The 22675-nt window shown below is 35.7% G+C and overlaps 1 protein-coding gene across 17 annotated transcripts in view; it reads left to right on the top strand.

The window, feature by feature from the left end:
* Positions 1-22675, top strand: part of MIPOL1 (mirror-image polydactyly 1) — a 413275-nt gene that overhangs the window by 335129 nt on the left and 55471 nt on the right. The gene's annotated exons all lie outside the window — the stretch shown is intronic.

Genomic DNA, 22675 nt, shown 5'->3' on the forward strand with positions numbered 1-22675 from the left:
ACGATGAGCATTTTTTCATATGATTGTTGGCCTCATATATGTCTTCTTTCGTAAAGTGTCTGTTCATACCCTTTGCCCACTTTTGAATGGGCTTGTTTGTTTTTTTCCTGTAAATCTGTTTGAGTTCTTTGTAAATTCTGGATATCAGCCCTTTGTCAGATGGGTAAACTGCAAAAATTTTTTCCCATTCTGTTGGTTGCCGATCCACTCTAGTGACTGTTTCTTTTGCCGTGCAGAAGCTGTGGAGTTTGATTAGGTTCCATTCGTCTATTTTGGCCTTTGTTGCCAATGCTTTTGGTGGTTTGTTCATGAAGTCCTTGCCTACTCCTATGTCTTGGATGATTTTGCCTAGATTTTCCTCTAGGGTTTTTATGGTGCCAGGTCTTATGTTTAAGTCTTTAATCCATCTAGAGTTAATTTTGGTGTGAGGGGTCAGGAAGGGGTCCAGTTTCTGCTTTCTACACATGGCTAGCCAGTTTTCCCAACACCATTTGTTGAACAGGGAATCCTTTCCCTATTGCTTGTTTTTGTTGGGTTTATCAAAGATTGTATGGTTGTAGATATGTTGTGTTGCCTCCGATGCCTCTGTTGTGTTCCATTGGTCTATATCTCTGTTTTGGTACCAGTACTATGCTGTTTTGATTACTGTAGCCTTGTAGTATAGTTTGAAATCCGGTAGTGTGATGCCCCCCGCTGTGTTCTTTTTGCTTAGAATTGACTTGGCTATGCAGGCTCTCTTTTGGTTCCATATGAAGTTCATGGTGGTTTTTTCTAGTTCTGTGAAGAAAGTCAATGGTAGCTTGATGGGTATAGCATTGATTCTGTAAATTACTTTGGGCAGTATAGCCATTTTTACGATATTAATTAATCCTAACCATGAACATGGAATGTTTCTACATCTCTTTGTGTCCTCTCTGATTTCATTGAACAGTGGTTTGTAGTTTTCCTAGAAGAGGTCCCTTACGTTCCTTGTGAGTTGTATTCCAAGGTATTTTATTCTTTTTGTAGCAATTGTGAATGGCAGTTCGTTCTTGATTTGGCTTTCCTTAAGTCTATTATTGGTGTAGAGGAATGCTTGTGATTTTTGCACATTGATTTTATATCCTGAGACTTTGCTGAAGTTACTTATCAGTTTCAGGAGTTTTTGGGCTAAGGTGATGGGGTCTTCTAGGTATACTATCATGTCGTCTGCAAATAGAGACAATTTGGTTTCCACCTTTCCTACTTGAATACCCTTTATTTCTTTTTCTTGCCTGATTGCTCTGGCTAGAACTTCCAGTACTATATTGAATAGGAGTGGTGAAAGAGGGCATCCTTGTTTAGTGCCAGATTTCAAAGGGAATGCTTCCAGTTTTTGCCCATTCAGTATGATATTGGCTGTTGGTTTGTCATAAATAGCTTTTATTACTTTGAGATACGTTCCATCGATACCGAGTTTATTGAGGGTTTTTAGCATAAAGGGCTGTTGAATTTTGTCAAAGGCCTTCTCTGCGTCAATTGAGATAATCATGTGGTTTTTGTTTTTGGTTCTGTTTATGTGGCGAATTACGTTTATAGACTTGCGTATGTTGAACCAGCCTTGCATCCCCGGGATGAATCCTACTTGATCATGATGGATAAGTTTTTTGATTTGCTGTTGCAATCAGCTTGCCAATATTTTATTGAAGATTATTGCATCTATGTTCATCATGGATATTGGCCTGAAGTTTTCTTTTCTTGTTGGGTCTCTGCCGGGTTTTGGTATCAGGATGATATTGGTCTCATAGAATGATTTGGGAAGTATTCCTTCTTATTGGATTATTTGGAATAGTTTCAGTAGGAATGGTACCAGCTCCTCTTTGTGTGTCTGGTAGAATTCAGCTGTGAACCCGTCTGGACCTGGGCTTTTTTTGTGTGGTAGGCTCTTAATTGCTGCCTCGACTTCTGACCTTGTTATTGGTCTATTCATAGTTTCAGCTTCCTCCTGGTTTAGGCTTGGGAGGACACAGGAGTCCAGGAATTTATCCATTTCGTCCAGGTTTACTGGTTTATGTACATAGAGTTGTTTGTAATATTCTCTGATGATGGTTTGAATTTCTGTGGAATCTGTGGTGATTTCCCCTTTATCATTTTTTATTGCATCTATTTGGTTGTTCTCTCTTTTCTTTTTAATCAATCTGGCTAGTGGTCTGTCTATTTTGTTGATCTTTCAAAAAACCAGCTCTTGGATTTATTGATTTTTAGGAGGGATTTTTGTGTCTCAATCTCCTTCAGTTCAGCTCTGATCTTAGTTATTTCTTGTCTTTTGCTGGGTTTTGAGTTTTTTGATCTTGCTCCTCTAGCTCTTTCAATTTTGACGATAGCGTGTCAATTTTGGATCTCTCCATTCTTCTCATATGGGCACTTATTGCTATATATTTTCCTCTAGAGATTGCTTTAAATGTGTCCCAGAGATTCTGGTATGTTGTGTCTTCGTTCTCGTTGGTTTCGAAGAACTTCTTTATTTCTGCCTTCATTTCATTGTTTATCCAGTCAACATTCGAGAGCCAGTTGTTCAGTTTTCATGAAGCTGTGCGGTTTTGGGTTGGTTTCTGAATTCTGAGTTCTAACTTGATTGCGCTATGGTCTGAGAGGCTGTTTGTTATGATTTCAGTTGTTTTGCATTTGCTGAGCAGTGCTTTACTTCCAATTATGTGGTCAATTTTAGAGTAGGTGTGATGTGGTGCTGAGAAGAATGCATATTCTGTGGATTTGGGGTGGAGAGTTTTGTAAATGTCTATCAGGTTTGCTTGCTCCAGGTCTGAGTTCAAGCCCTGGATATCCTTGTTGATTTTCTGTCTGGTTGATCTGTCTAATATTGACAGTGGAGTGTTAAAGTCTCCCACTATTATTGTGTGGGAGTCTAAGTCTCTTTGTAAGTCATTAAGAACTTGCCTTATGTATCTGGGTGCTCCTGTATTGGGTCCATATATGTTTAGGATCGTTAACTCTTCTTGTTGTATCGATCCTTTTACCATTATGTAATGGCCTTCTTTGTCTCTTTTGATCTTTGTTGCTTTAAAGTCTATTTTATCAGAGATGAGAATTGCAACTCCTGCTTTTTTTTTTGCTCTCCATTTGCTTGGTAAATCTTTCTTCATTCCTTTATTTTGAGCCTTTGTGTATCCTTGCATGTGAGATGGGTTTCCTGGATACAGCACACTGATGGGTTTTGGCTTTTTATTTGATTTGCCAGTCTGTGTCTTTTGATTGGTGCATTTAGTCCGTTTACATTTAGGGTTAATATTGTTATGCGTGAATTTGATACTGCCATTTTGATGCTAGCTGGCTGTTTTGCCCGTTAGTTGATGTAGATTCTTCATTATGTTGATGCTCATTAGCATTTAGTGTGATTTTGGAATGGCTGGTACTGGTTGTTCCTTTCTATGTGTAGTGCCTCTTTCAGGAGCTCTTGTAAAGCAGGCCTGGTGGTGACAAAATCTCTGAGTACTTGCTTGCTCACAAAGGATTTTATTTTTCCTTCACTTCTGAAGCTCAGTTTGGCTGTATATGAAATTCTGGGTTGAAAGGTTTTTTCTTAAAGGATGTTGAATATTGGCCGCCACTCTTCTTGCTTGTAGAGTTTCTGCTGAGAGATCTGCTGTGAGTCTGATGGGCTTCCCTTTGTGGGTGACCCGACCTTTCTTCCTGGCTGCCCTTAGTATTTTCTCCTTTATTTCAACCTTGTTTAATCTGACAATTATGTGCCTTGGGGTTGCTCTTCTTGCAGAATATCTTTGTGGTGTTCTCTGTATTTCCTGTAACTGAGTGTTGGCCTGTCTTGCTAGGTGGGGAAATTTTCCTGGATAATGTCCTGAAGATTATTTTCCAGCTTGGATTCATTCTCTTCATCACATTCTGGTATGCCTATCAAACATAGGTTAGGTCTCTTCACATAGTCCCACATTTCTTGGAGACTTTGTTGATTTTTTTTTTTGCGCTTTTTTCTCTGATCTTGGTTTCTCATTTTATTTCATTGAGTTGATCTTCGACTTCTGATATTTTTTTTTCTGCTTGGTCAATTCGGCTATTGAAACTTGTGCATGCTTTGCGACGTTCTCGTATTGTATTTTTCAGCTCCTTTAATTCATTCATATTCCTCACTAAGTTATCCATTCTTGTTTTCATTTCCCCGAATATTTTTACATATCTTTTTTCAAGGTTCTTAGTTTCTTTGCATTGATTTAAAACATGTTCTTTTAGCTCACAAAAGTTTCTCATCATCCACCTTTTGAAGTCTAATTCCGTCATTTCATCGCAGTCATTCTCCATCCAGCTTTGTTCCCTTGCTGGTGAGGAGTTTTGGCCCTTTCTAGGAGGCGAGTTGTTCTGGTTTCAGGTGTTTTCCTCCTTTTTGCACTGGTTTCTTCCCATCTTTGTGGATTTATCCACCTGTCATCTGTGTAGTTGCTGACTTTTCGATTGGGTCTCTGAGTGGACACCAAATTGTTGATGATGAAGTATTTCTGTTACTTGGTTTTCCTTCTACCAGTCTAGCCACTTCACTGTACGACTGCTGAGGTCCACTCCAGGCCCTGCTTGTCTGGGGTGCACCTATAGCAGCTGCAGAACAGTAAGGGATGCTACCAGTTTCTTTTTCTGCTATCTTTTTCCCAGAATGATGCCTGCCAAAAGTCAGTCTTTTGGATATAGAGGGGTCAGGGAGCTGCTTGAGGAGACAGTCTGTACTTTATAGGAGCTCAAGTGCTGAGCTGTGAGCTCTGTTGTTCATTCAGGGCTGTTAGGCTGCTATGTTTAATTCTGCTGCAACATAACTCATAAAAAAAAAAACTTTTTTTCTCAGATGCTTTGTCTGGGGGGGGTTGGGGCTTTCCTTGTGAGTGTCTGCCATGCTGTCCTCCCCAGCTAGGAGGCAGTCTAGTCACTATTTGCCTGCCGAGGCTCCGCCCTTCTGGTGTGAGGTTCGCCCTGTTGCTGCAGTCTCTGCCCTTCTGCTGCGGTCTCCGCCCTGCAGCCACGTGCTACGCCCTGCGGTGTAGTCTCTCTGTTGTAGCGGGTTGCTTTGGCAATGGCAGGCTACGTCAGGAATGGGCGTGTACCTCAGTAGGGGCGGTTTTTCTTGGTAATGGTGGATGCCCCTTCCCCACGGAGCTGCGGCCTCAGGGAATCCCTCCACGGGGAGCGTTTTTAATCATTGTTTTGTTTGTCCCACTGTGCTACCCCAAACGCTGTCACCCTGGAATCTCCTGGGCTGGCTCACTGTCCAAGTCCCGTTCAGTCTCAAGTTCAGCCCACACAAGTCTCACGTTGCCGGCCCAACAGGGCACCCGGACGAGCGCGCTTTGTGAGGTCAGCGCGCTGCCACAGCACGGGCCACCTCCGCACCGGCCGCCGGCTGCGCCAGCCAAAACCTCTGCCTGGCCTCCCACGTCTCCTCTATACCTAGGAATTTCCCCGTTCTGTGAGCAACAAAGATCCGTCTGGAAATGCGGCCCTGACTCACCCCCTCCGCACATTGACTGCGAGCTTCAATCCTGGGTTGTTCTCAAAGTGCCATCTTGAGTCCCCTCACCTAAATTATAACATTTTTACATGATACATTAGAGAATGTTATTGTACAGTTTTTTCTCAACTCTTTTACTCTCTTACAATTTAACACATTTTATTGTTTAAAAGTATTTATTTTAAACTACTAAAAACATATTTTTAAATATTTTTATTATTAATTAACAAAACATGCCCCACAAATACATGTGAAAGTCAAATTATCTAAGGTAGCAAAATTTAGATACATTATTGAAAGAAAGGACTTTTTTGCTGGAGAAAGTATGTGTTACATCATATTAATGTTAAATGTAACTTAAGAGAACATTTTCCTAAAAAGGAAATTTAATAGTTTGTTATAGAATAATTGACCATATGACATAAAATACTAAGTAAACATTTTTCCCGTCGTGGACATAGTATACAACTCAAAAACCTAATTTGTTTGTGTTAGTGAACTTACTAAATATTAGTCTTTGCTTGTCTAGTTTATACCATATATCTTTCCCTTATGCCAACCTTCTAATTTTGCTCCGAAGTATTCTGCAACTTGCCTCAGAGTTAGCTTTTCCAGTTTATTAAGAATGCTTATTATACTCTGTAACTGATAAATCAATAAAACACCACTATAATGTGTAAACTGCCATCTCTATGAAGCAGTTAAAAGCAAACTGTGAGGGCACACGAGTCCAAAAAAATATGTTGTGATTATATTTACTCTGAAAGCATTTGACTTTCCATAAAATACATCATTTATTGTGTAGTATTTATTGGTTGTACTGTTGCTCATAATTTTTTGAATAATGAATCCAGTGAATAGTAAAATTATAAAAATGTGTGTTTCCTAGGACTACATTTCACATAGTTATTCTCGAGAGCTACATGTTAGTGGCAAATTAATAGATATTAATCATATTTTCTTATTTAGGGAGTTAAACTGGGACATGTTAATATAATTTTCATTTTTAGTAATTGAATTTTATAGTGGTTTCATACATTTTCTGTATCACATGAAAAACAAAAATACAGAACTTTAAAATATTTCAGTAACAATTTAAACACAATAAAGTCTACACTAAGTAAATGTCTTTAGAAGGGAATCATATCAGTGCCTCAAAGATTTGTGTTACCAGTCACATCACTTGCTTATTTTCTTTAAGTTCCTGCTTAATAAACAAGTTTCATTACTCATTAGACTTTGGACCAAGTTCTTTTTTTTTTTTTTTTTTTTTTGAGACAGAGTTTCACTCTTGTTACCCAGGCTGGAGTGCAATGGCGCAATCTCGGCTCACCACAACCTCTGCCTCCTGGGTTCAGGCAATTCTCCTGCCTCAGCCTCCTGAGTAGCTGGGATTACAAGCATGCGCCACCATGCCCAGCTAATTTTTTGTATTTTTAGTGGAGACAGCGTTTCACTATGTTGACCAGGATAGTCTCAATCTCTTGACCTCGTGATCCACCCACCTCGGCCTCCCAAAGTGTTGGGATTACAGGCATGAGCCACCGTGCCTGGCCCGACTTTGGACCAAGTTCTAAGTATAACAGCTAACCCATTTGTCTACCTAATTAATTAATGACTTCATACTTCTGTGATAAAACTTAGCTTTGATACTGTTTTGTGATAGTTTTTGTCACTTTCAGAAATATCCTTTTTTGACTACCAGAAGTGGCTATTTGTATTTTTAAATGGTGATCTAGGTATCCTGATTAGTTATTTTAAAGTAAAAATTTAAACACAAATCATTACAGATATCTCATGAAGTGAATAGATGAGTTATACTAGCTAAGCCAAATATAAATATTAAGTTTTTTTTTCCCAGATCTCAAATACAAATCTTTCATTCTAAATAAGAAAGATGAAAGAGAAAAATTCCTAATGGATAAAAGAGGAAAGATGGTTGCATATTCAAAACAGGTCATGATTGAAATATTTTCCTATTTAGTAATTATAATAGATGTTGATCAATTCTATTCATGTCCTAATTCAACAGATTTTTTAAAAACATCTGTGTGTTCCAGGTACTGTGTTAGGCACTAATGAACAAACTCAAACTGTATCTTTTCCTCACTGTACCTTGACCTCATGAAGTTAAATAATCTTTCAGGAGAGACATATTTAAATATTCCTACACATAAGTATATAATTACAAATTATGTTTAATATGATGAGAAAAAGTTTCTAGGAATTCTAGAATATAACAGGTAGATCCAATTTAGTGTTGCAGTAGGGGGAGAGGCATTTTTCTCAGCTGGAACCAGAAGTATAAACAGGAATTAGCCAGCAGAAAAAACCTATTATATGGAAGCCAAAGCAAATAACTTGGCATGATGGAGAAACTGAAGGAAGATTTTTGCAGCAAAATAATGGCTGCTTGGAGCAAAAAGGAGGATGGACTATTACACAGAATCAGATCTTATGGAACCATTTAACTTTCGTTGTGGTTTTTGTCTGTTTTATTCATTTTTTTGACTTTATCTTACAAGCAGTGGAAGTTGTTGATGGATTTTTATCTCGGGATGTATTCTGATTTGCATTGTTAAAATATTAATACTGACTGCTATGCTGAGGATAATTGGAATGAGACAAGCATATAAATAGAGAGACTCGCTAGGAAATAATAGAACTGATGAGAAATTGTGGTAACTTGGATATGGGGTAGGGGGAGATAGAGAGAAATAGTGAGATGTGATCAACTTGGGCAGTGGACTTCCTGAAAAGATACAGGGTGTCAAGGAGAACTCTCGGATAATTGTCTTGAACAGTTTGATAGATGGCAAAATCATTTGCTGAGATTTGGAAGACTAGAGGAAGAACAGAGTGAAATGGAATGACATCTTTAGAAGGTTGAATTCAGTAGTATGTAAAACATCCAAGTGAATGTGCTTTTTGACATCTTAGTTTCTCAAGGGAGGACTTAGATTTATAACAGATAATCCTTTAGAATTGTTAGTAAGTCCATTTAAGAAAAGATTTGGGATTTGTATTACCTATATTTATTGCAGAAATTTCTAGTAAAAAGAATGTAACTTGTAAAGAGGATTTTTATTCTGATAACTTTGCCATTAGACTATGTGAGGAGGCCAGATAATATCTTTTGATGTATTTGATGTCTGCAATACCAGGCATGACCTCAGAACACTAGTTAGAATATTTTTCCTTCCAATAGAGTAGATCATTCTTACCTAAAAGTTTTAACTGAACTATCTTGCCAAGAATCTGTTTAGCTTTAAAAACTACATTATTCATACATGTGTCAATTATTTTGTGCCAAAAACGATTATTTTCTATATGTATTTCCCGCAGATAATGAATTTACATCTTATTAAAAAAATATAATGGATACATTTAAACCAGACAACTATATAATTTGAAACTACAATTTTATGTTATTATTTTGTTTCAGGATTTAAAATGTTTTGCCTTGCAGGTTTATATTAGTTTAATTATAGGTTGTTGTATAAAAAATTGTCCCCAAATTTAATGACTTAAAACAACATTACTTCACAGTTTCTACGAGTCAGTGCAGCTTAGCTGTGTCTCTGGCTCTGAGTCTCTCACAAGGCTGCATCATCTCAAGACCTGATGGGAAGGATCAAATTCCTCACTGACTCACATGGTTGTTGTCAGGATTTAGTTCCTGACAGGCTGTTAGACTAAGGCCTTGGTTCCTCATGCACTCAAGGTACCCTTTGGTTCTTTGCTGGGTCTCTTCATACAGTGGCTCCCAACATGCCAGCTGGCTTCATCAGATTGAACAAGCAAAAGGGCAAAAGAAAGAGTAAAGTAGCAGAATGGACGTCACAGTCTTCTGTAACCTAATCACAGAGATGACATTCCGTCACTTTTGCCATATTCTGTTCAGTAGAAACAAGTCACTAGAGCCAGTCTATGCTACAGAGAAGGGGATTACATAGTGGTGTGAATACCAAGAGGAGGCAAGAATTGTTGGGAGCCATGTTAGAAGCTGCCTCCCACAAAGATTTGTTTAAATGTAACTTAACATTTATCAGGCCTTGGGTAGCTGGAAATTGGTGGTCTGTAAGACTCAGTTAGTTGTATTGCTTCATGAGCAGTGACAGTTGTGAGCAAATGCACAATCATAATCTGACCTTAGAATACCATCACAATCTAGAAAATCTGTAAGATTCTGTCTAAGGAAATCTAAGGTCATGGAAGGGCCATACCTTCTAAGGAAACCAAAGCTTGAACCAAAATTAAGTACCAGGAATCACGCATATTCAGAAACTAATAGATTATGAGCAGCACTGTTAGTAGGATCTGTCTGTGGTGCAGTCAGTTCTGGATAGCTTCCTACATACACACTTGAATTTTACAGTTCAAAATGCTGCTGACATAGGAAAAATTAAATTTTTACCTCTTTCAAGTCAAGATGAATACAGAGAGAATCTGAGTCAAAAGTTAAGCCAGCTCTACTAGTAAAAATGAGAAAAATAAAATTATGAAAAAGAATACTCAACTGTGGTGAATGTAGACAGTATTATTTGAATATATGAGTGATATGTAGGAATTTTATTTGTACTTCAGACCTGTTTGTTGTTGATATTGATATTGATAAACAGTTTTTAAAATAAAAATCAGCAGCTATGGAAATCTGGTAAAAATTTAAGTAATGAAATATAAATATTTAAACACTGACACTTTATTTATTTATTTATTCATTCATTCATTTATTTGAGACAGAGTCTCATTCTGTCACCCAGGCTGGAGTTGCAGTGGCATGATCTCGACTGACTGCAACCTCCACCTCCCAGGTTCAAGCAATTCTCTGCCTCCACCTCCTGAATAGCTAGGATTACAGGTGCCCACCACCACGTTCAGCTAATTTTTTTTGTATTTTTGGTAGAGACAGGATTTCACCATCTTGGTCAGGCTTGTCTTGAACTGCTCACCTCATGATCCACCCACCCTGGACTTCCAAAGTTCTGGGATTACAGGCGTGAGCCACGGCGCCCTGCCTGAAGCTTCTTTTAAAAGGATAAAGGAAGTATAATCATTAACATGAAAGACTACAAAAAAAAAACCTGGAAATAAAATGAGCATGATTATCGCCACAATAGAAATGTTAGTAAACGGACAGCTGCTAAAATATTCTGGTGAAATAAGAATAAAAGGGATCCTTAAATAATGAAAGGATAGAAGTTGAATGAGAGTAGTACCTCTCCTACCTTGAGTTATTTGGAGGTACTTAGAGAATTATTTGAAACTTATTTCTTCTGCCCTCCAATTCAGTTATTGTTTTAAACAAGCATGTGCTATGCACCAAGCATTGTGACAAACACTGGGAATTACTGGTAAAATAAAATCCAAGGCAGCAGCATCTGATATCACTGACCATACAGTCTAGCAAGGGATACTGACCAGTAAACAGCAATCATAATTGGGGAAGTATGTAGTACTGTGGGGACATTTAAGAAGGATATCTATCTCAGACTTGGGTGAATCAAGGAAGGCTTTATCATTGTGGAAACCATATATTCCATTAACTCTTTGGCCTATGTTATGTAACTCTTGATTACTTTTTAGAATGTACCATAAAATGTAATATCTTCAATTTTAGGCCTTCCAAAAACATGATTTAAAAATAATGAATTTGCTATGGCATGTGAACAATATTGTTCACCTCCTAAAGGAGTAACATGGAACCTAATCAGATCCATATCCTTCATTTAAAGCCCTTGGGGTTCTATGTGTTTCATAATTCAGAATTTTCTAAATCCTATAAAAGAATGTTGTTCCAGGAAGCACCCTATTGTCAAACACATGAATATTTCTGCAAGGAGACATGTGAACTGTTACCCTAAATCAGGTCAGTTTTGCAGCAACAGGAATGCAACTAACTTATAAAAGTACTTTTTGTTTTTCAGAACTTTCTGAACTTTGAAATTTTACATTAAAGGATTATGCATATAGCCTACTTGTCCATAAAACAAGTTGAACCTGATAAATTAACAATAAAGATACCCAGTGAAGATTTTACATTGTTTTGTGCCTCTATCAGTTGTTGAAATTAAGGAGAAAGCTCTCATTCCGTTACATTTGTTCCTCTATGGTATTGTATTGAATATTCCTCAATGATGGAGAAAATAAAATGGGAAAAAGTAGAGGATACTCTGAATGGCTTCTTTATCATAGTATTTCTAAAAGAGTATGGCATATCAAACGTTGTTAAAGTTATAGAGAAGAATCATCAAGAAATGTGATAGATAACTTAAAATATGATTTCTTAATAACTTGAGACTAAATATTAGTCCCCCATAAATAAGCCTCTCTGGTCATTGTAGTTTTATATATGCTATTTTATATTACCAATTGATGTAGTAACTTAACAGAAGGCTGAATTTGTTATTAAAAATTTGTCACAACTGGGAACTTTTTATATTTCAACATTTCCCCCAAACTTTATCCCTTTGTTGTTAATGTTTTTTTCTAGAGTTGGACAAGTCAGTTAAGTTTTATTTTTAGTGAGATGCAAAACCACATATTAGTTGGGTTAAGTAAAAAGAAAATATCAAATGCCACACATTAAAGAGCTTTCTGAAAGAGAGATTTGTAACTTTTTCCTTGAAAAGATGTCCTTTTTGCTTCAGACTCCAGCTAGATTTTGAAGGATGGGCCCCTAATGGAGAAAACAAAATATATGAACAATTAGAACTGCTTTAGAGCCTCAAGTTCTCATTGAAACCCAAATGAAAGCTGTCTTGACTCCCCACAGCTTCTTTCTTTACAATTTGGTTAATATAATCACTGTTTTGCCTGTTTGTGAATAAAAATTTATACTGATGTGCCCAAGAAAGATAAAAAATATATCTTGATAGTGCTAAAATTAACTTTGAAATGTTAGTGTCTTCAACACTGTCTGCCTCGTTATAGACTTTCAAAACTATAAGCACTGATTCACAATTTCCAGATAATATAAAGTATTGTAAAAGTATAATTTGAATCTTAAAAATGTATTCTTTACATATATTTTTTGTAGACCAGAGTGCAAGTTCTGTGATGAAAGAAAGTAATTTGGTTTTATTTCTAAAATCTGCTGTTACAAACAGTGCTATAAATGAGAAGCCTTCCTGAAACATATTTTTCTGTAGTTATTTTGATAGATCTGTAAGATAAATTTCTAGGAATAAACATTTTGAGGTTCAAAAATATGTGTTCTTTTAACTTTGATAAAAATTGCCAGATTGTTATCTTAAAAAGTTATATGAACAATATTTGAGAACAGCAATGTCTAAGAGAATGCTCATTTCTGTAAGCATTCATTACTATTTAGTAAGTTGTTAGCCTTCCAACGTGAAAGGTAAAATATTATATTGTTTTATTATGCATTTATTTTATTAGGAAGAAGATTAAACATTTAAAAATATTTTATTAGCAATATATTTTTTTATGTGAACTGCCTATTCCTGATCTTTCCCATTTTTGTGTTGGACAAACAATTGTTTATAAATCAATTTTTATTGATTTATAAAAATCCTTTGAATAGTAAATAAATTCGCTTTTTATTATATGCACTGTAAGCAGTTTTTTCTGTTTGCAATTTTGCATACTTTTTTTTTTTTTTGAGACAGAGTTTCGCTCTTGTTACCCAGGCTGGAGTGCAATGGCGCAATCTCGGCTCACCGCAACCTCCGCCCCCTGGGTTCAGGCAATTCTCCTGCCTCAGCCTCCTGAGTAGCTGGGATTACAGGCACGCGCCACCATGCCCAGCTAATTTTTTGTAATTTTTAGTAGAGACGGGGTTTCACCATGTTGACCAGGATGGTCTCGATCTCTTGACCTCGTGATCCACCCGCCTCGGCCTCCCAAAGTGCTGGGATTACAGGCTTGAGCCACCGCCCCCGGCCTTTGCATACTTTTTTAACAGAGAAGTTTTATTTTTATTTTACTCTGTCAGATTTATTTGTTAAATTGTGGTATTTTATGATAACAGGCAGGTTGCCTTCTTTTGAGTTGCCTATTTGAGGTTATTATTATTATTATTGTTATTTATGATTACCTAGAGAAGGCATTAGAACTATTTGTAAACTTGGTCTTTGTGGGTTTTTTTTCCTTTTAAACAGTTATTTTTATTAATTAGAAGTCCATTAGGTTATAGTTTTTATAACTTAATACTAATTCAGATGTGTTTATCTTAGCAAATAAGCTTTTTAGCCATAGTTCTTCAGTCATAAATCTTCTCTTCCAAAGCAAATATCCTTCAAGGATAGAACAAACAGAATCAAAACACAATGAGAGGTTTGAACCCTTAGATGCTAGATTAGGTTCATTTGGATGTATGAGATTAAAGGAAAGCATCTGAGTTAGCCTTAACTGTAAAAAGAACTCTGTTTCTTTTCATTCAAATATTACAAATGCTTAATTATCAAAATTGTAGGGCCTTGACTTATAATGTTAAAACAAAACAATAAAATAAGTAGTTCTTCCATCTTTGTGTACCACATTTCCCCTTAATTTATTTTTCTGGGTAATGTCTAGCTATGAAGAAGTAAAATTATAAAAACCTGCATTTTATATATATATGCATTATATATATATAGGATAAGCTCATTTTCTATATATATATGCACTATATATATATATGGTATAAACTCATAGTGACACAGCCACATATAGTTTTTGAGCTTAATTCTCTGTCAGGCTCATAAGATCCTGGAACCTTAGAGAGTTCAGCTAAAAATAAATGAGAATAGGAAGTGAAAAAAGGTTGCATTTTTTTCCTTTTTAAATACCCTCTTGTTGTTCACTTTAGTAGTTATATACAAGTGTTCATCATGATCAAAAAAAGTATTAATATGTTTTTGGTTGGCCAATCAGAAAATGCTTTTTTCATCCATCATATTTTCTTTTTACAAATTACTAAAGTAATTAATACATATTCATTTTAGAAAAAAATTTAAATATAGCTAAGCAATTTGGCATTTTTATAAAATGTTTTCATACAATACATACAATATTATGACTGGATTGTTTTATTTAGCATATTATGAATAATTTCCTATGTTATAATCTTTTACACATAAGGAATAAATAATTTAAATGGCTTTAAGTCTATTATATGATTGTACTATAACTTAACTGTTATTTTCAGATACCACTGCAGTGAAAATACTTACGACTAGATATTTGCACCTATCTATGATTATTACAGAGGGCACAAATTCCTGGAAGTGGAATTTTTGAGTTAAAGAATATTTAGAATTGTTAGAAAAAAAAAATTCTATCAATTGGAAAAACAATTAGGCTATTTATAGAGATATCCTTGAGGATCTGTATATTTTTAACTCCCCTCAGGTATATGGAAAAGAGAGAAATATAGTCCTGGTTTTTTGTAGCAGAAAGATATTTCATCTTGCCCTCTAATTATAAAATATATTATTATTATATTTTCTAAGAGTGATCTAAGTTGCAAATGCTATAAAGATATATAGTAATAGCTAGAACTTAATTTGGATTTACTTATGGTACAAGTACGGAGAAACTCTCTATTCAGAATTTCCATACTTTTTAAATAATTTTTATAACTTTCAAAGACACTGGTACATAATAGAAAAGAATGATGTGAAGCAATAGAAAAGAATGATGTGAAGCTGGAAAAGGCATTGTGTGTCCCATCAAAGAGCTTCACTGCTATAGTTTGTATAGACTGAAAGAGAAGATTTAAACAGAAGCTAATAACTTCCTTGAAAATAGTCATGCACTGTTCTCAGTAAGCATGTCAAAATAGTGGACCAGACTTTTTGAAACTGTTAATGTGAGTCATTTAAATCTTCAGGTATATGAACATAGCATTCGAAGTGCTATACCTAAGGGAAGTTTTTGGCAAAAAGGTGACAAGCATGAATAACTCTTTCAACCTGTTTTTTACAGTTGGCAACACCTTTTCTCCTTGACATTTCATTGTAAGTGTTATTACAAAAAGTTTCTTGTTAGTCTGACTACTTACTAGATGCAATTTAAAACATTTTATGACTTTTTGAAAAGATGTCGAATTTTAGTGGAAAAATGTAGACTAGTATAAGGAAAAAGCAACAAAATTTATTTTCATCTCTGTTACTGCTATTATAAGATATAGAGAAAGACAACTAATCGAAAACATTGTGTCATGTACTTAGGACTACTGGTGGGATATATTAAAAGGATTTCATACCTCCTTTGCCCATGAGAAGTTTATACCACTGGTATTGAGTTGTTTCCAAATACTGCTGCAGTAAACATACTTGTACCTAAGTATTTGGAGAGGGTTCAAGTGCCCTCAAGTAGAATTAAGTTAAAAAGTATCTGTTATCTGTAATGTGTGTGCATGTATGTGTATATATAATGCTAATAATGTATTAACATAATTTTCTTTGTTTATTATTTTATAGAGTAGAATGGTACTAAATAACCTCTTAGTTGTTCAGTACAAGTAATATAGAGAGAAGGAAGGCTTCATGGAACTTGAATTTGGCCCTGTAGAATGGGTAGGATATAAAATAAGCATAGGGGGAATAAGAGAGGGTAATACAGAGGAGAAAAGCAGCAGAGATAAAGCACAGGTACAAGGGTGAATATAATCTATAAGAGGAGGTACACGGAGGTCAGCCTGGCAGGAGCAGAGGCTCCTGGAGCACGGTATCAGATAAGCAAGACTAGTCTGAATTACTGAGAGCCTTCAAAAGTATGCAAAGGCATTTAGATTTCATGTAGGAAATAAGAAGTCAGTGTAGAATTTTTAATGTAGCAATGATTACTTGATGAAAATGGCATTTTAGGAACATCAGTCTCTCACTTAGCATTAGAATATTAATTAAATCAGGTTGGTGTTAGAGAGAAGAGTACCAGCTAAGAAGCAGTCATGATAGTATAGTATAACAAGATAGACAAATGATGTGTTGATGTAGGTTGGTAGCAGTGAGAATGGGAGGAAGAAATTCATGTCAGAAACACTATTGACAATATGCGATTTACTGACCAATGATGTGAAGGGTAAAGAATTCAGCATTTTAAGGTTCTCTGCATAAGAGATAGGAGAAACTCTGCATAAGAGATAGGAAAAACACAGTGCCATTAATAGAATGTCTTTAGTTCCATACTAAGAACTAATTTCATTTTCTTTTTGTGTAACCCTAACTTATAAATTTATGAGAAAAAATATTAAGTTGAGTTTCAGAAAAGTAAGGCCAGGTGGCAGATATAAAACTCATCAAAATTGGCTTCTAGAAACTGACAAGGAAAAGAAAGGAAGGGCTTCTAAGGATTCTTCTCTGGGAATAATAGAAATACCTATGAGAATTTTTTTTGGAATTATAGCAATTTAGATTGTATAACCCCATTTCCCAAATAATTAAACTCATTCCATGGAGTTTAGTGCTAAACGTCAGAATGTCCAAAGTTATTCTGAATGATAAAGATTATTCATAAGAGCTGTATCTTTAGCGGTTCAAAGATAGGCCAGATGTCAAGGCTTGCAGTTTGAGGTATCATCCTTCAAAAGGCAATAATATGTAACTCCTCTACCAGGCAAACAGCAGATCACTTTCTGAAGTGATGTCATTCAGATTGAATTATCAGAAGTAGCCTGATATGTGAATATTTTAAAGTTCAGATATAAGCAGCTGGAGGCTGCATGGCAAGTATAAAGGACTTTTTTTGTGTGATGTAGTCTTGCTGCCAACGAGGCTGGAGTGCAGTCGAGTGATCTTGGCTCACTGAAACCTCCACCTACTGGGTTCAAGGGATTCTCCTGCCTCATTCCCACGAGTGGATGGGATTACAGGCTCCCGCCACCATGCCCGGCTAATTTTTTGTATTTTTAGTAGAGATGAGGTTTCACTGTATTGGCCAGGCTGGCCTGAAACTCCTGGCCTCAAATGATCCACCCGCCTCAGCCTCCCAAAGTGCTAGGATTACAGACATGAGCCATCATGCCTGGCCAGAACTAATTTTACTAATTATTTTGTTTAAGAAGGCACATGATGAGGATGGACAATGAATAGTTCCTGTAAATCTTTGCTTATTAGCCTCTCTTTGTTCCTGCCAGACACCTCTATGCAGCTCCTCTCAGATTATATTCGCCCTTGTACCTGTGCTTCATCTGTGCTACTTTTCTCCTCTGTGTTATCCTCTTTTTTTCCTCTTTGCTTATTCATATTCTACCCATTTTATAGGGCCAAGTTCAATTTCCTTGAAGCCTTCCTTCTCTATATATTACCTGTACTGAACAACTAAGACGTTACTCAGTACCATCCTACTCTAAGAAATGATAAATGAACAAGGAAAAACATATATTAATATATTACTAACATGATACATGTACATAAACTAATAAGCAAAGATTTACAGCAACTATTCATTAGTATTTTCTAGGTGATTTACTCAAAATAAGTATTTCTACCAAAGTTAGATAACAAAACACACGTCAAAAAAGGTTGATACTGCATATTACCCAAACCTTAACTAATCTAAGGAAAAATAACAAATTACAGTTTTTACATGTCATGTTAAGCAGAGTTTCTGAAAATCCTTGAGGACTTTTTTAGGAGACCGGTTTGAGGCTATTCTCTTAGCACACATATGAGAATTGCTCTACTAATTAAGATGAAACAATAATTTTCATTGGAGCTGGCCCTTTAGGTAACCATATGGTACACTGAGGGTAGGAAAGGGGACCTGTTTGTTTCCTCTGCTCTGTAAGCTGTCATCTTGGGAGACAGTGAAGGTGGTGGTCCTTATGTCCTTTCCACCTCCCATCCGCCTACATTACCCATCTGTTTAAAAGGAGAGGAAGAGGCATTAAAGGTAGAAGGATGGCTATGTATTACTTATCCATTTCTGAATAAATGTTTGTTATTACTAAAAAGAAAAAAAATGAAAAAGTGTCTTCTAGAAGTCTCTAAATCATAATCATTATAAATAGATGAGGACTTATTTATTTGTTGCCAATTTAAAAAATTTTTCAAGAATATATAGTACATATATTGTTAACAGTACAAATGCTGTAAGTCTAAAGGAAATCATATGAAAAGTCTCTGTGAATAAATAAATATCTCACAGTAAATAAATTTGAACATAAGTGTAATTCACACTTAAGATCATTGTAACTCAGTTCCTGATATGGTTTACTAGTGTCCTGTCAGTTCGAAAGAGTTAATGTGTTCCTATGTTACTAACTTAATGCCAAAGAATAATCTAGATACTGTGAATAAAGCCCATTAATCCTTAATACTAACACTTTAACACATAAAAGAAAGATGTATGTGATTTAATTTCAAGTCATCTGTGGTGCTTGTAAAGTATTAACTGTGAAGTGAATGGATATTAAAGAATGAAAATTACTTTAACAAGTAGCATAAAAAAATCAGGCATTGGAAAAAAAGAAATGAAAGTCAGTCTTACAGTCTAACTAAGAGAATAATCTCAAACCTGGTAAAATCCTGGTAAAATCATCAAGGATTTTCAGAAACTACAAAACATGACGTGAAAATTGTAATTTGTTATTTTTCCTTAGATTAGTTTAGGTTTGGGCAATATGCCGTATCTATCTCTTTTGGTGTGTATTTTGTTACCTAACTTTGGTTAGGTAACAAATACCTATTTTGAGTAAATCACCTAGATAATATTAATGAATAGTTGCCATAAATCTTTGCTTATTAGCTTATGTATATAGGTATATATCATGCTAGTAACATATTAATATGTGTTTTTCCTTGTTCATGCATTATATCATAGAGTAGGATGGTACTGAGTAACCTCTTAGTTCTTCAATCTTTATCTGCATTCAGAATTCCTTGTCTATAAAATACAAAAAAGTGTATATGTTTGCACACTATTTTTGTGATAAATGAAAATATAAACCTGTTCGTTTCTTTTACATATGTGATATAGGCTTTGTAACATTCTCTTTTTTCTATGTTGTGATACTATACTAATTAAATAACATTGGTGAATATGCATAATAACAATTTCAGAGCAACCTGCCTTTTCATGGTTATGTAACAACTAAATCTGATGTTTTAGAAAAATGAATCACTCTTATATATGTAAAAAGATTAGGACTCTATAATATAGCTAAGCCCAATAACATGCAGTTTTAAACTGCCAGAAAGAAGCAGTGACTACCTGAAAGTTTAATAATACCATGAATGAAATTATACTTCAGATTTCTGTTTATTATGTCCTTATCTTGAAACCAAGGATGGATTCCCCATAAGAAAAAGACTTCAAGGACAGTATAATTGAGCAGTTTTCAAAACAATATTTAAGAGCAAATAATTTATCACTCTTAATTTTTAACAAAAGCCACTCTAAAAATAGTGAAGCTGTGATGTTTTAAATGAGACAATGATGTGACCACAAACTCCTTTTCTTTTTTTTTTTTCCTTTTTAATTGCATTTAAGTTTTGGGGTACATATGCAGGACATGCAAGATAGTCGCATAGGTACACACATGGTAGTGTGATTTGCTGTCTTCCTCCCCTTCACCCACATCTGGCATTTTCCCCCTGCTATCCCTCCCCAGCTCCCCCCGTGCTGTCCCTCCCCTATTCACCCCAATAGACCCCAGGGTGTAGTGCTCCCCTCCCTGTGTCCATGTGTTCTCACTGTTCATTACCCGCCTATGAGTAAGAACAGGTGATATTTCATTTTCTGTTCTTGTGTCAGTTTGCTGAGAATGATGTTCTCCAGATTCATCCATGTCCCTACAAAGGACACAAAATCATCATTTTTGATTGCTGCATAATATTCCATGGTGTATATGTGCCACATTTTCCCAGTTCAGTCTATCATCGATGGGTATTTGGGTTGGTTCCAGGTCTTTGCTATTGTAAACAGTGCTGCAATGAACATTCGTGTGCATGTGTCCTTACAGTAGAACAATTTATAGTCCTTTGGATATATACCCAGTAATGGGATTGCTGGGTCAAATGGAATTTCTATTTCTAGGTCCTTGAGGAGTCGCCACACTGTCTTCCACAAGGGTTGAACTAATTTACACTCCCACCAGCAGTGTAAAAGTGTTCCTATTTCTCCACATCCTCTCCAGCATCTGTTGTCTCCAGATTTTTTAATGATCGCCATTCTAACTGGCGTGAGATGGTATCTCAATGTAGTTTTGATTTGCATTTCTCTAATGACCAGTGATGATGAGCATTTTTTCATATGTTTGTTGGCCTCATGTATGTCTTCTTTTGTAAAGTGTCTGTTCATATCCTTTGCCCATTTTTGAATGGGCTTGTTTGTTTTTTTCCTGTAAATCTGTTTGAGTTTTTTGTAAATTCTGGATATCAGCCCTTTGTCAGATGGGTAAACTGCAAAAATTTTTTCCCATTCTGTGGTTGCCGATTCACCCTAATGACTGTTTCTTTTGCCATGCAGAAGCTGTGGAGTTTGATTAGGTCCCATTTGTCTATTTTGGCTTTTGTTGCCAATGCTTTTTGTTGTTTTGGTCATGAAGTCCTTGCCTACTCCTATGTCCTGAATGGTTTTGCCTAGATTTTCTTCTAGGGTTTTTATAGTGCCAGGTCTTATGTTTAAGTCTTTAATTCATCTGGAGTTAATTTTAGTGTAAGGTGTCAGGAAGGGGTCCAGTTTCTGCTTTCTGCACATGGCTAGCCAGTTTACCCAACACCATTTATTAAACAGGGAATCCTTTCCCCATTGCTTGTTTTTGTCAGGTTTATCAAAGATTTTATGGTAGTAGGTATGTTGTGTTGCCTCTGATGCCTCTGTTTTGTTCCATTGGTCTATATCTCTGTTTTGGTACCAGTATCATGCTGTTTTGATTACTGTAGCCTTGTAGTATAGTTTGAATTCCGGTAGTGTGATGCCTCCTGCTGTGTTCTTTTTGCTTAGAATTGACAAACTCCTTTTCTCACTAAAAGAAGTCAAGATTCTCTGTGAGCCTTCAGATGTAACTTAAGCAAATGCTCATATGGCGAGCAGGAGTAAAACACAAATACCAGAATAAGGCAAAAAGAGGGACTTTTCCACTAATCTATAGCCTTTTTAAAAAATACCATTGATGTACCCCATTCCAATTCCTAGAAATCAAAAGAATTTTAAATGGGATCATTGAAATGGTTGACCTTGAATTTGTGTTTTTCTACATTCTGTCACATGCCTGCTTATATTTGACTCCGATGCTTCTTCCATAGAAGATGTATAAGCAGTCTACATTCATAGCAACTTCATTTCTTTTTAAGTTTCTCCATTTTTCTTCTGATAAATTAGGAAATCAAAAAGAAGAGCTGAGACCAGCCTGACCAACATGGCGAAACCCCATCTCTACTAAAAATACAAAAAATTAGCTGAGTACAGTGGCATATCCCTATAATCTCTGATACTTGGGAGTCTAAGGCAGGAGAGCTGCACTCCGGCCTGGCAAGACTCATCTCAAAAAAAAAAAAAAAATCTAAAATGCTGGTTTTCTAGAATCAGAATCAGTGATTCATTGTTATCACATTAGATAATTCCTCCTGATAAAGGCTAACCTTTTCTTAGTTATTACTTAGAGTGAAATTTTATCTAACATCTTTCTCACCAAGTCTCCCAAACTCCTTCAATTTAAAGTGAGAGAAATCTGTTCTTTTTAGATAATTTCTCTATCATTTAATGTTCTTCTGCAAAGGTTACTAACAAAATATATACTGCAAATCTTCACATCAAGTAATTGACTTCCTTTTATTCTCAAAAACCTGCTTTTAGAAGGTCATCATCAAAATTTCAACCCATTACTTTAGAATAGAAAATGTAAATGTACTCCTTATTCCCAACATATGTGTGTGAGATTTATTCATAAACTGTACTCTAATGATTTTTGAGAGCTCCTTGGGCAAGTTACCAAATATACAGTAGTAAACACATTGTCCTACCTTTCTGGAGCCTCATGGGTGTTGAGTTTTCTTGGGAATCTTACATATGATTTAAATATCCTCTGATAGACAAAGTGAAAGAACCCAATAAAATTGTTACTTAATTTATTCTGTTATCTCAGTTGCTTCCTAATGTTATTAGGGGATTAAGCAAAATAACTCCATTATCTTCTGTTAAATACTTTCCTAATAGTGTCATCCACTAAGCTAGTGCTGCCATGGACTAACTGGAATCCAGGGGGCAATCTAGACATCTAACTTATAAAGTCTTAATTAAGCC

The sequence above is a fragment of the Callithrix jacchus genome, chromosome 8, assembly GCF_049354715.1.
Source record: "Callithrix jacchus isolate 240 chromosome 8, calJac240_pri, whole genome shotgun sequence".
Lineage (NCBI taxonomy): Eukaryota > Metazoa > Chordata > Mammalia > Primates > Cebidae > Callithrix > Callithrix jacchus.